Source organism: Anomalospiza imberbis, chromosome 3, assembly GCF_031753505.1.
Source record: "Anomalospiza imberbis isolate Cuckoo-Finch-1a 21T00152 chromosome 3, ASM3175350v1, whole genome shotgun sequence".
Lineage (NCBI taxonomy): Eukaryota > Metazoa > Chordata > Aves > Passeriformes > Viduidae > Anomalospiza > Anomalospiza imberbis.
In genome coordinates this window covers 95,847,615-95,862,425 of record NC_089683.1, presented here as the reverse complement: position 1 = coordinate 95,862,425, position 14,811 = coordinate 95,847,615, and the positions used below count along the sequence as shown (strand labels likewise).

General features: G+C 43.0%; 1 protein-coding gene across 3 annotated transcripts in view; it reads right to left on the bottom strand.

Annotated features, from left to right (window-relative positions):
- Nucleotides 1-13,825, bottom strand: part of PPM1B (protein phosphatase, Mg2+/Mn2+ dependent 1B) — a 60,071-nt gene extending 46,246 nt beyond the window's left edge. The window contains exon 1 of one of the 3 annotated variants that reach the window (XM_068185875.1): nucleotides 13,671-13,825. The gene's annotated coding sequence lies outside the window, so the exon portion shown is untranslated. The remainder of the gene's footprint in view (nucleotides 1-13,670) is intronic. The other 2 variants (XM_068185877.1, XM_068185876.1) reach the window with 2 other exon arrangements.
- Nucleotides 13,826-14,811: the final 986 nt, after the last annotated feature.

The following is a 14,811-nucleotide window of genomic DNA, read 5'->3' as shown; positions in this document are numbered from 1 at the left end:
AGAAAGAAACAAAGTTGCATTTCCCCAACACCCATGAGAAGGGCCATCAAAATTAAACCCACCACACCTTCACAGACCAGAATACTGTTTCTGCAGCAAGACTCGGCCTCAAGCACCGTCTGTTCTGGAGATTATCCTCATGTAGCATCCAAGATGACAGTTCACTTCCCTCTTTATGCAGGCTTGTGAAAGAAACTAGTCTCAGAAAAGCTGAGATTTAGTTTCACTACCCAGCATCCTGCTTACCCCTCCCTTCTCAGCAACTTCAAATGCTCTACAAATTGCTTTGTTTTACCTCAAGGTTCAGAATACCAAAGGCAAGTGAGAGACAAGACATATTGATAACTATAATGTTCTAAAACTTCATTTTTGACACTAAAAAAGAGTATTTTTTTCCTTTCTTAGATGAAATGTTTATTCAATGAACACACCTTTCTTATTCCAAGCCCACTCAATAGGCAGATTCTAATTAACTACTGCTTAATACCAAAAACTGTCAACAAGAGTGACTACACGTTAAAACTATTTTATTTAGTCGCCAGTAGACCCTTGAGGAGCTCTAGCTGTAACTGCTGTTCAGACATAGTATGAAGCATTGACCAGCCACCCTTTAAAATGACTCCTCAACCAGCTTTCATTTGTCTAGTCATCCTCCTAATGAGACTGTAAATCGGAGTATGCTGAGGGACACCAAAACATCTTGCTAAGGTTAAAAAAAAAAAAAAAAAAATTCTCTAAAGTTCTATCCTCAGCTGAAGACCTAGTAATTTGACAGAAGGCAGTCAGGTCAGTCAAGCACAACTGACCCCCAGTAAAGTCAGGCAGACTGAAAATAGTCACCTTTTTCAAAAATGTTTTTCTACAGATTTATATAAACTACTTTTTGATAGTGCTATCCAAACAAAGCAGTATTTAACATTTTTATTAAGTGAAATGGAATGCTTTATTTATTATATAACATAGAAAGGATGCCTGAAACAGTGAACAGGAACCATCTCTATGCTTCAACAATTTGCAGAATTCAGATGTTCTGAAGCCTAAATACAAGAACTCTGTGGGGGAAAAAAAAAAAAAAAAAAAAAAAAAAAAAAAAAAAAAAAAAAAAGCAGGTCTCAACATATCAAACACAGACATCAAACAATTCAGTTTCTGGCTAGTTTTCAAAGTATCTGGCTACAAGGCAGTAAACAGCAGAGGTTGCAAAAGGGAAAACTTGGTCTTTCTAACACTATCTAAAATTTATTACAGAAACGGATGGCTGAGAAAGAGAAAAGTAGAAAAGAACAGCAAATGACCAAGAAAACTCAAACATGTTTCATTATGAACATTTTAAAGAATTTCTAAATTTCAGATTGCTTCCATCTTTTCAGACAGCTTGAATTTCTTCCCAACCTTATTGCAAGAGACCTCCAAAACTGAACGAATACAGAAACTCCTGGAACACAGAATCAGCCACTGCCTGACAAACAACTGCAAACTCTATTCTTTACTAGTGATGACATTACTCATGTTTCACCCAAAATAGTTCAGTCCCTCTGCAGTTCATCAAAACCTAGGCTTGAAACAGGCAGTGGGTAAGATACTCTAACTGCACATTAAGCGGTGACAAACACCACAGTGGATGAGCTGAGGCTGTCCTCCTACCCCTATGGAAATCTGCAAATGTGACAAAAAGCACAGAAAAACAGCTTGACTTGCTCAGTAACTTTCCTACAAACTCCTTACCATGACCTTTGCTATGCAAAGTTTTGGTTTCTGTTGCTTTCTCATGTACCTACAGATATTCTTGTCAGCAAGTGCTGGTATTTCATTAAACCGGAATGACTACTATGAAGGGAGTCATATAAACATCTGTTGTAGGCTATGCATTTGGGGAAAATCCAAAAGAGGGGATGGACCTTTTTAATTTAGTTATAATAGATGTTTCAATGTCAACATTTAATTCCATGCTCTTTTACTTTATGACCGCAACATGACTGGTGACACTGCTAACACTCTCATAGTTATGTGACTTCTCTATGGTCTTCATCAGCATTAACATTCCAAGCAAATACAGAACTTCCATTCACGAGATAGGTCATCAGGTATCAAAACCACCAGTGTCAAGAACCAAGGTTAGTAACTACACAAGAACCTAATTTGAAACACCTCAGCATGCAGTCTCACAGTAAGTGAGGCTATGCTGAACTGGTAAGTGCTGTAAGCCCACCTCCTGGCATGGGTAGTTTCAAACCCAGCTTTGGCACCAGTGGTTGCTCTCACATACTCATGCAGCAAGCTGATTCAAGAAGATTAAACTAGAAGAAAATTCATCTCAGCAATATGTACCCAACATATGCACAATACCCAACTGTTACCACAAGATGAGACACAGCCAAGTATCAGCATGAGAAGAAAGAAGATCCTGCACATGGTCAGAAGCAGAAAACTGCAGAAATACAAAAGCACTAACATACTTAGGTATACAAGAACTTCTTCCTTAATGAAAGTCAGGATTGTGAATGGGTTCCAGAAGCAAATGCCTGAGCGTGCACAAAGGCCTAGCAAAAACTCTTTTCTGTATTGTATAAGCACTGAAAAGTGATGAAAAAAACCAAATTATTCTAAGGACCTTTGACCTTTAAAAAGAAGAATACCAGATATTCATGAACTGGGCAACATGCAGCAAAAAATCTGTTTGGGTAGAGAGTACGAACTTCCCGTAATGAGAGACAAAACCAAAGCTGTGTTATGTACAGTAAGTGACTCAGCTTCCAAGAAGGTGCTATAACCCACTGTTTTTAAACAGCTACAAAAATGTAACAGTAGTGCCTGGCTGACAAAGAAGTTGATGTATCTAGTGCCCAGCACTCTCACCAAGGTAGCAAAAAATTTAATTACTAGAAATCAACACAGAAGAATGAACTCTCCTGTCTATAGAATTTTGAAGATGCTACCTTTTGGCAGTTGGACCTAATAAGCTTTATTGCTTTTTCTCCCTCCTAATGTAAAAATTAATCTGGGGTCATATCAGCTCACTCTTACTTTCCTTCTCTGAATAAAGCAGTTCAAAGTACATCTTCTCAGTCATCCAAAGACCTTAAAAGAATCTTTGCTTCTTCAGCAACAGTGACAGAGGTCTACCAATTTCATGACACCTTAAATCCATAAAGCACTACGTTTTCCACTATCTTAAGAACTTCTTTACACAATTCAGGGTGAATAAACCCAAGAACTCACACAGTTCAGGAAAAAGCACTATAGACTAAATCTTCTCTCATTACGCCCAGTCCTTCTCAAGAGTGGATTCAACAGGAGAAAATGAGCCCAAAGAAACCAAACACAAACAAAAATAAGGACAGAGAAACAAGATTAATAGCAAATCCCCATCTCATCCAGCAGTGTCAGGGGTCAATTTTTACTTGTTGGGTTTTACTCATGCCAGTATCAAAAAGAGTCCGGATACTGCTCAAAGGCAAGCAGAGGTAGTGGCAGGCAGCAGAACATGGTAATAAAAGGCAGTGCAGTGTATGTGCTGATAAAAATCTTTCAAATGAGGTACAGACAAATGAACAAAAAACAGATCCCCAAGATGGGAGCAAGAAGCAATACTCCTCAATGAATTCTGTGTTCTGCCTACCCAAGTATTCTCTGGATTAGCTGAAGTTATCAGTGAATTTATGCAATAAGGTCTTCAGAAAGCACTCCAGTTTTCTTCCATTCTAAGAGCACTACTTTTCATGTCCTCTCCTCGCTTATTTCAGTTTCTCCCTTACAGTAACAGCATCAGACTTCGACTCAGGGAAAGGAGAGGATAAACACTGACTGGAAAAAAAACAACTTGAACAAATGAACTGTGCAGAAGAAAGGCTGCTCACAGGTAGACCTGGTTCACCACTTATTGTACTAGCAGTACCTTAAGATGCCGACTACTAAAAAGAAGATAAATAGCAGAAAAGGATGACGGTGTTTCCAATACAGTGTTCTAGGGCCATGACTTGACTTTAGAAAAAGGCTTTAAGCACATATCTGAAAACTCATGACAGATCTAAGCTGTCATATGTACTTTGTATGCAAGGGCTTGTTTTAATCTGTGCTTCAACAAACAAATAAACAAACAAGACCTTTGGAGGAAGGGACAATAGGAAGAGACCTATTAACAGGTTTTCCACATTAGCTTCCTGTTCTTTGTGAAACTTGACAACATAATCAGGTTTCAAGTTTCGACAAACCTTAGGACACCTTTCCAAAAAATTAGTGACTTCAGTTAATGACATTGCTGCCCCAAGTTTTTGTTTATACAAAACACATCTGAATCTGCTAAGCCTAAACAAAACAGAACAGTGAAAAAAGATGACTTACAGCAGTAACTGAGTCCTACATTCCCTCTCTACATGTTCAGAAAGACAGAAAACTTCAGGCTGAAAATAGTGTGGTTGTTAAATACATCTGTGAATATATGGTATTTTTCAAGGAATTGTTTTTTCCAAATATGAATTAATAAAGTACAATTGCATAGTACCTTCCATAGTGACATTTTTCTAACCATGTTAAATTCTGTTTCCTGCCATTAGCAACAGCAGCACACAAGCTAATTTCAAGAATCCTGAACTGTATTGGAATTGTATTTCTTCCCCTCTGACTCCAGAAGTACAGAACTTCATGTTTCACTTCATGTTAAAAATCATGAGAAACTGTTTCAACACTTTGTAACCTTATCCCAGTCCCTCCAAAATTCAGATATGCTAAGTTGATAGCATTCCTTTTTTTTCTTTAAATTAAAATAATACTGTAACAATAGTCAAAATCACAAAATAAGCTCTTTTGTTTAACAACAGCTACTATACTTGAGTACATTAAATATTTTAGAGAAGTTCTCTGGCCTAGAATTCCCTGTGTTTGGTATGTTCTAGTTAAGAAACTGAGATGTCATCCAATTTGATTTAATGTTACAAATTAGCCATCAATCTTCAACAGCTCTTAACCTCCATTATTTTCACACTCAAATACTCTGAGACATAATAGTACAGACACAGTTCAGCATAAGTCAAGCCAAAGGCCAAACAAAAGTAAAATAAATTTATTGTTTACTATGATATAAAAGTAAGATATGAAACACCTCTGCCACTACAGTAGTCCTAACTATCCTTTCCTTCCACATCACAAGCCTAATTATTGTTTCAATTTTAAAACACAAGAATATGTTAAACTATCACTTCTACCACTTATGGAAAAAACAGATGAGCTCTTAAGGCTTGACTGCAGAGGAGACTGCACAGCTATTTGACTCTAGCAAACACTGTGAAACATCTCTTTCCAATGTAATCATCCACAAAAGTGGTATTCTTGTCTTTTCCCTGCTCCCACAAATTGCTTGTAAGAGATAGACACATTGAACTGCCTCCAGTTTCTTCACACTGCAAGAGATGCACAGAATCTAAAAGAGGGAAGGTTGGAAAACCTCACACAAAGCAAACAACTCCTATTATTAATGCATTTTTTTTAAACTAATGCATGCTTATGAACTGGAAGTTATCTTTTGAACAGCAGTTTGAATTGCAGTTACAGAGGATTTACAGAACAGGTTTCACACTCCCCTTTTCCTCCCAGCTCTAGTTATTGTTTTCACAACATTATTTTCATCTTGTTTATGTATAAAACATCTATTATTTGAAGACTTGTGCACAACCCGCTACTTGTTTAGATAACTACTCTTCAGAGTAACATAATGAGACACAACCTAGACTTCAGATGAGTCCAATAAATTCATCCACCAGCACAAGCAATCAGCAAAGAAAAGAATAGGAAAGACATTATCTCAGAGAAAAGGAAAAGTGAAATAAAAAAGCTCTTGCTGTAATAGGTCTCCTGGAAAAGTGATAAATGCACAGAAAACATGACAAGCTAGCAAATGGATAAACATCCCATCTGAGGAGTCCATAGGATACACGTATAGGCAGTAGTCCCTCAATTACAGAATAACACTCATTGAGTGTAAATCCCACCTGTAATTAGACATTGTTAATAACCTCCTTAGAGGCGCCACTTCAGTTCTTACTGACAACACCCAAAGCGAGGCATTTGTGAGCCTTAACAGCCTGTACTGTGCACTGGGGCTCTCTTGAGCTAGATGGAGCTGCTTTACTTTCCAAGTTGAGGGACCGAACACTACCTGGGGGAATCAATGGACTGCCCCTGCTAGGTCTGAATTCAAGTTCTACAACAGCTGAAATAAAAAAAGGACTTCTTGTTTCCTTTGAACACGAACACTCAAAAAAGTGTTTTTTTTAGTAAAAAGCCAGATATAAGCAATTTTTATCAAATGTTCCAGAGAACCAAACTTCATGTCAGACACCAGAAACCAGTGCCTGCAACTAGTACCATATTTGAAGAGAAGTCTTATGCACAAGCTGATACGCAGAGTACCTTTTGACCAGGATAAGATTTTCCTGTTGGGAACAGAACAAGTAGTACAGACATATTTTACTACTATACTAGGTAAAGACAGCAGGAGAAGAAAGGACACAGAAAAAACCTGAGTAACATCTGCGCTATATTCACCTTTCATACCTTTACAGCTCTCTGAAGGCAGTGCTTTGAGTATAGACCACTTCAACAGAAGCAAAAGGAACAATTTCTTCAGCTTTATGCACTGAAGACAGAACTCTCAAAACAGCCCACAGCACCACATCGTTTCAGTACAGTGCTTCTCATATGAAAAGTTTCAAAGCACATGACAATTTCAGCAGTTTCTCAAGGTCACAAGGGCAATCACAAACACAAGTCCCTGCCCCCTCCAACTGCTAATCCACCACCGTCTAAATCCAATCTAGCTGTACTCCAGAGACTTATGCAATATGAAAACCCTCATTCACTTCTCTCCTAGAATCCTGGTCCAAAACTACTATATGAGGTACCATATATACAGCTGCAATATACAAAGGCAACTTTACACCTGTCAATGTTTATGTGGATGTGGTTTAACAAGCATGTTGAATACTATTCAGAATTTCACCTAACTTATAAAGAAAAGACTTTCAGCATCCCTTAAAAAGCTGCCATGAAGAAGACAATTTCCTATTTCTAGATATGTTCCCTGAAATGTTGAGGGGAATACACTTTTAATTATTTTGGAAGAAACTTCAAACAGTGGTAATTATTAAAAAAAAAAAAACACCAAACAGACAACCAACCACACACACAAACAGTAAAACAAGAAATAACATTAGTGGAAAATAAAATAAAACCCCAGCAAGCACAGGTAAAATGCTTGTTGTCTGTGTCCCCACAGTTTCACTGAAACACAACTCAAAAGTTTACACAAGGTTAAATATTTCAGAAATAATCAGGTCCTATGAGTTTTGTGGAAATCAACAGTCACATCAAGGAGAGACATCCAAACTAGTGCCCCTTGAGGACAAGTGCAGCAGAAGCTCAGCTGTGTTACCAAAACCATCATCCCATACAGGACAGATGCTGCCCCAAACAAATGAGAATACTTACAGAACTCACAGTACCCTATGCCCAACCACAAGACACAAAGCCACAGGAAGTCAGGCTTCATAACTTGCTGCTCACACAGATGGTTTCATTCTTGATTAACTGAAGCAAAACCATGAAAGAACTACTCTCCAGAATTTGTTGTAGTTTTAACACCAGTCATTTTCACACACAATTTCAAAACTAGGGACAAAACTTTGGGAACAGATATTTAGTTACCAGTCACGATAAACAAGTAGTCCTCAGAGAGCAGCAGGACAATTTCTGCAGGCCTGGCAACACTTAGGAAGCAGTAGAGGGTAGAACCCAGTCCCCTGCAAAGCTCAGCACACTCTGCAGTGCTCTAACATGCCTTTTAGTGGGCACAGCTGTACTGGCACGTCCGTTTGAATTAGGAGCATGCTTTTGAAGTAAATCTGTCACCCACTTCCTGTATTTTAGTTCACATCTCACATTTCAAGTTTCTGAAAAAATGATCTGAACATCTCCAAGACTGACATACCTCAAAACTCTGAGAAAGCTTGGAACATACTCTGTCCACAGAACCAGACTACAATTAGTCTAAAATAAATCCCACGAAGTACGTTACACTGGGGACACAGAGTCTACCTAACTTACAGCTTCACTCTACAACCCCCTTCAACTGCAGCATACTGCTTGCTAATGTAAATATTATCAGTGTGGCAGGTACTGTCCATTCATTTATGAGAACCTCAAGCAGCAGGAAGTAAACCCACAGACTTAAGTTGCCAACACGCACCTTAAAAACCTTAGAAAGGAAGCCTGCACAGGGTGCTCCTTTTTCTGGAGTAATGATAGCAGCAGCGTATCACCACTCATCCACTTTTGTTTCTAGCCCTTTACAGGTTAGGAGTTTCAAAAGCTAGTGGGATATTCTAGAAAAGTTTTCTGAATAAAGAAAAAGATAGCCCACCAAAGATCTGCATACTTCACGTATCACCTACAATTACTGTTTTACAAAACTTTTCAAATAACATTGAAAAAACAACTCAATCAATGATTCCACTGAAGGTGGTGATAGGAAAGGAAAAGCAGCATGTACTCAATAATGCTTTTTATGACTTGCACATCAGCTTAACCAACAAGGCCACCCAGAACCATTTTATTTTTCTTTTTGAATAAGCTGACCAACATAATATTCATTGTTCCACTTGAATGAAAACATCAGTTCTTTACAAATACTTTCATCACTGAGATGTTCTCTCCTGTTACCAATTTTTCTTTTTCTATAAAATTTTAAATAGAAGATAATGAGTTTCAAACACATACCTCCTTTAGCAGGACCAACAAGCTGGTGAGAACAGACCAAAGCAGTACTGCATGACAAACTTACAGTAATGTGCTACCTCCTCTGCTCAACAAATCCTTATCACCCTACTTCATTACCTTCTTGATAAAAACAATTAATTAATATGCTAAAAATGCAGAGCCATGTTTGCTCTACATTCAGTAAAGGTCAAGTTCCTATACTAGGGTGCAGACACAAAAGTAGGATTACTGAAGATGACATTTTCTGTTAACACACTAATCCCATGAAAACTGAAAGAACTAATGACACTTTCCTTTGTGATTTAACTGGAAGTTTGTGGTTCTTGACATGTCATTACCATACTCAATAAAAAGCCATTTTCTATTCTCCAGCAGCCCAGTCTGAAACATCCTTAAGCGATGTTTTTCTGATCTGTTTGATGTTAACTCTTGTGAAAACAGACTTCAGCACGTAGTTGTACTATTTGTTTGAAAGAAAACTCAATGAATAAAGTTGTTTCCCATCAAAGATGAAGAGAATCTACTCCAGAAGATAGTAACATAGTGACATCATAAAATGACACAGTGAGGTAATGTTAATGAGAAACTAATAATGCACAGGGACAGAAAGAATTGTGGGTAACATTTTCATAGCAGAACAAAAATACCTGGGCCTGAGTAATTCCCTTCAAGATTAAAAGAAAGGCTGCTGTCTGCTGAGACACTGAATTTTCCCTTCTGTCATCATTCTCTACATTAAAACATCTTTGTGCTTTCCCTCCCAACACAGGGTTTTCCAAGAGCCAGAAGACTAATTTAACCTACACTCACTGGCAACCCTTATGTTTCAACATGCCAATAATGTCTCAAGAAACTGAGATGAGCTGAACTGCTCATCTCTAGAAAGTAGAGATGAGCTACCCAGCTCAGTAATTTCTTACCATCTTCATGAAGATTTTCAGACCAGTTTTTGTCTGGAGTGACACGCATAAATTCTCCCAAATATTTGTCTGACTTTATCATATGATACAAATATAAATTTGTACAAGGCTTGAGCAAATTATAAGCAGTTTGAATAAAGTTTCCCATACTAAGATATCTGTCTAAGGCTGAAAAACATCATGCAAACAGCTAAGGAGTTTGCAAAGTTGTCTGTTAAGTAAAAGCAGTACTGATAATCTTTCTGGAAACTCTGCATCCCTGTTCTTACATCAGGGATCATCTTTCAATTTCTCCTTTCTCAGCTTCTCTAGTCAGAAGTCATTCTGTTTGGGTGGCTTTTTTTTATTAAGAAGCTGCAATTACTGGTCTAGATTTTGACATTAAGTTCCCTGAACATTTTATGTATACCTGAGATGCTGGAGGCTGGGGCTAAACCTGACTCCTCTAAGACACATAAAACATTTATGCTGCATTCACACTGCTAACAGACAGTAAGAAAGAAGAAGTTACAATTCACACCCTGTACAGCTATAAGCCAAATCATGAAGACCATCAAGCATAAACCGAAGCACAGAATCAAAAAAAGTAACACATAAGAAAGGAACGAAGACAGCAAAAGTTTTGTTTTCAACTGTTTTCCAAAGAAATTACCACTGCTCTCCTCCAATTTACTGAGAAGAACAATACTCAGATTGAATCACTCCAGCTGCTAAAAGGCCCAAGATCTGAAGAATGCTTCTTTTTCACAGGGCAGGGAAGTGCAGCACTGAATTCAGAGAGATCAGTGGACAAGTGACAAGAACTAAAAAAAACAACCCCAAACAAAATAGAGCATATTTGATTAAGGTAGTGGGCAGAAAGAAACAATACTAGGGAAAAAAAAAAACAACTATGGACACAAAGATATGCATAACCTGTTACAGTAATCACTCTCCACAGTCAAAACATGAAGACTGGAGCTTGGATTCTTTCACAAGGCTTTCCCATTCACTTGGAAAAGACCATGCTTGTAAAACCCAGTGGTTAGCTAATTATCTTCCAGTGCTGACTGGAAAAAACAGCCATTTCCCACATCCTAAGCTACAGCAGTAAACCTATATGGCAGATTTAAGCATTCCTACTGGACTGATGATGCAAGGCACTACTAAATGATCAATTTTAATTTTCAGTGTTTTTTTTTTTTAAGAAACCAAAAAAAAAATTCCACAAAAAACAACCCAAGACCAAATCAAGCAACAGAAATCACACTGACAAACCAAGCCCAGCCCTGCCCCACTGAACACTGTGGCAGCAGCATTCAGCAAGGTGTGCTGCAGTCTGCTCCATCTGAGGAGGACATTCAATACTGTTCCATGCACATCCCCATCCCTTGCTGCAGTCTAAATAAGGCCTGCTCGCTCCAAAGAGTAATACAAATACTTCATAAACACAGATTTTTACATCCACTACTAAGAGCAGCTTTTAGTGCCCTTCCCTTTTGTAATATGGAAGCAACAGATTCATGTAAGAAATACTCTCTACTCTCCATTGGACCCCTGAGAGCAGTAGTTTTTGACAGTGAGCATGTGAAACGATTGTTCAACACACACATTTCACAGGCTTGAATTTCAATTGTAATAGGTTTTTATTTCTTGAGACAACTTTACTAAATCAGAAGCACACATTAGTGATTATCATTGGAAAAGCTTAAAAGAGCAATGCACCCCAGACAAGAAGAGAACTGGATTATCCAGGATAACTACAAGACTATTAATTTCTTTCTCTTGTTCCTTACATCACTAACTGATCACTTCATGGCTACCACTACAAAAGAAAAATGGATTCTCAGCACCCTCTATGCAGCCCTCTCCATACTACATTAATTACATTTCCCTAATCCTGATGTTGTGTGCCTTAATTAAATCACTGCCCTATGTAACAGCCTCCTCTAAATATCTGCAGAACAGATAAGGGCCTACACAAATAACTAGAACATACTATCCCAAACTTCAGAACATGGGATACACACATAATTCTAAATGGATTGTCTCTTCACAAACCTCCGACCCTCAAGTGTTGATGCAATCTCTCAAACACAAGTCCAGTACAGAAGACTTCATGACTGTCCTGTAACCTCCTTTAATCCAGTAATATTTGTAACAGTACTAAACTGCCTCATCATCTTTATTCACTTTTTTCATTTTCACCAGGTGTCATAACTATAAAATACTTCTCTCCGTACTATGAGCAGCAAAGAATCCCCACAGCCTCCAACCTGTACAGGACCCTGCAGCCAGTTCATCATCCCTCCCCCACACCATTTCAACTTTTCATAGCCTCAGCCAAAAACGCCTGCCTCCTCTCTCTATACACAGACTAACCAACTCAGCAGTACGAAAACTCCAGTTTCCCTTTTGCACAAATACCATTCCCCTGATACACGCATGTATACATATCCTAACATAATCTTCACCCTGGGTACAAATTCATCCTTCCCCCCATTTTCAACCATACCCAAATATGCACCCAAGCCCCTTCACTTTCCTACAGCCCACAGTCATCCTTGAAAATTTACCTACAAGACAGCAATGATGATCTAATAGACAAATTTAGAGTGCCTGATACCTGTCAAAAACATATAACTACAGTTCTACAGCTCCCCTGCACACACACAGACTTTTCTCCAAAAAGTACTATCGTGATCCCAACACCTGGCATTTGCTACGTTTTCCCATTTGTATTCCACGAACCAAACAACAAATATCCAGCCTTTCCATTTCATTACAGGTGAAACATCAACTCACAGCTCCTCTCAAGTTTCCAGGACACAGACCACGTTGCTTGCTACTCTAGCCCATGTCCACACACCAGACAGAGAGCTCACCGAGCTGGTGACAGCCAGGCATCTCTCTCAGCTCCCAGTGTGAGCAGCAAACAAACCAAAGCACAGCAGTAAGAACACGCATGACTTGCTGTCCACATACCAGCTCATATTACACACGAAGGTCTCGCACATTAAGTTTAACCACACTGGCCACGAAACAAGTTCAGAACCTTGTAGCAACCTGTTACCACTGTACCTGTAACTTGTACACAGGCTTCCCTACCACCTAAAGCCTCCCTCCTCCATAGCCTTTAGACGCCTGCCAACTTACCACCTTATTTCTCAAAACACACAGAAGTCTGTTTACCGATTACTCCTAAATTCACAGGTCTTCCCGTACCACCACTCCCAAACACGTGTGGTTTCATCCACCACCTGCATCCCCACGGTACAAACACATCCCTCAACCTACCGCAGCACACAAAACGAGACAGGTACAGATTTTTCTAGCTTCCTCCAACTGAATTCATCAAAATGACGCCCTCCTTCCGAAAGAGATATTACTGTAAATTATAATAAAAGTATATCCACTGGGTTCGCAGAGCCAGCAAGCTCCAAACTACGAGTAAGAACTGCCTTCAACTCCCAGGCACTGCCCATCTGCCTGTGATTTCATCCCCAGCTCGTCACAAGCACCCAGGCCTCGCGGCACCTTCTCCCCCGACACCGGAGCCGTGCCCGTCGCTCGCCACCTTCCCCCACCCGCCCAGCGCCGTCGGTAACACGGGCCCGGCCCGACACTCCCCAGGGCCCGGCCAGTGCACGTGCGCGAGCCCGCCGGCCGCCCCTCGGCCCGGCTCCGGCCGCAGCCGCCGGCACACGCCGGACACCTCCGGCGCCTTCCTCGGTGCCACCCACACGAGGCCGAGCCCGCCGGCTCCCCAGCCGCAGGGCCGTGCGGGGCCTGGGCCGTGTCAGCGCAGCCCCGGCCCTCTCGCCCTCTCTTCTCCCGCGGCGGGAGGAAGGCGGCGGCCGGGCCTCGCGGCGCCCGCTCGCACCCCGGGGTCGCACCCGCCGCAAGCGTGTTCGCTGCCGCCCCCGGCGCCGCAGCCCCGGCCCTAGCCCCGGCCCACCCGCTCAGCCCCTTCCCCCGCTCTGCCCCGGCCGCTCTCTCTACCTGTGCGCCCCGCGTCCGCCGGCGCCCGGCGGCGCTGCGGGGCCCGGCGCGGGTGCGGGCGGTGCTGGCTCGCGCTCAGGTGCGCGCCGCCCCGCGCTGGCCGCCGCCGGCCGCCGCCGCCGCCCGGTCGCGCACTCGGAGCGCCGCCAGCAGCGCGGACATGTTGGAGCCGCCGTCCCCCCCGCCCGCGTCACAGCGCTCGGGAGAGCCGGGCGGGGCCAGGCTCACCCCGCCCGCCCCGGCCCGCCGACCATTGGCCGCCGGCCCGTCGGCACAGCCCTTCCTCACTGTCATTGGTAGATGCGTTCGCCGCTCACACGCAGGCCCCGCCGAAAAGCTTTTCTCTGATTGGGTCTCCCTCGTCTGCTTTGGTAACCATTGGCTGCAGCTCTCGTCGGTCAAGACGACAGCGCACGGACTCCGTCTTTCTCCGCACTTTTTTTTTTTCCGGCCTCGCAGCCTCGGGCAGAACTGACGGAAGCGGCCGTCAGCGAGCGCCCTCGCCCCTCCCAGGCTCCCTCCCGCCGCCACATCCCCTGCCTCCCGGCGGCACGCTTTGCCTGCAGGCCATTGGCTCCCAGCGCCGCCACTCCCGCAGCCTCTCTCGCCCCGGCCGCCGCTTCGCCAAGGGGGCGTGAACCGACCCGCGGGTGCCTTCTTCTGATTGGCCGCCGCCGCTGCCAATCAAGCGCGGCCGGCGGGGCAGCCGAACGCGGTCCGGCCCGCGCGCCGAGCCGCTCCGCACGGCGATTGGTCGCGGGGCGGGCGAGGGGCGCGCGACCTCCCCCGTGCCCCACGGGGGGCAGTGGGGAGTACCCGTATGTGCGCGGGATTACATCACCGCCAGCCAATCAGGGCGCGCGGGGGCAGGTGTGCCGCCCGAGGGGGCGGGGCCTGGCGCCCCCTGCGGGACCCGCTGCGGGACCCGCTGCGCCTCGCGCGGCGCCGCTCGGGGACGCCGGGGCTGCTGCTGTTGCGGCACCAAAGAGCGAGACTGGAGCTTTCTGGGTCCTCTGCCTTCCCATCTGCCCGCGGGGCTCGAGCGCCGTGTCCCGGCTCAGGGGACGGAGGGTCCGCGGCCCCGCTCGGGTGTCCGAGTGACGCGTTCTCGGGGTCGCCCTTGGTACCCCACCGAGCCCTG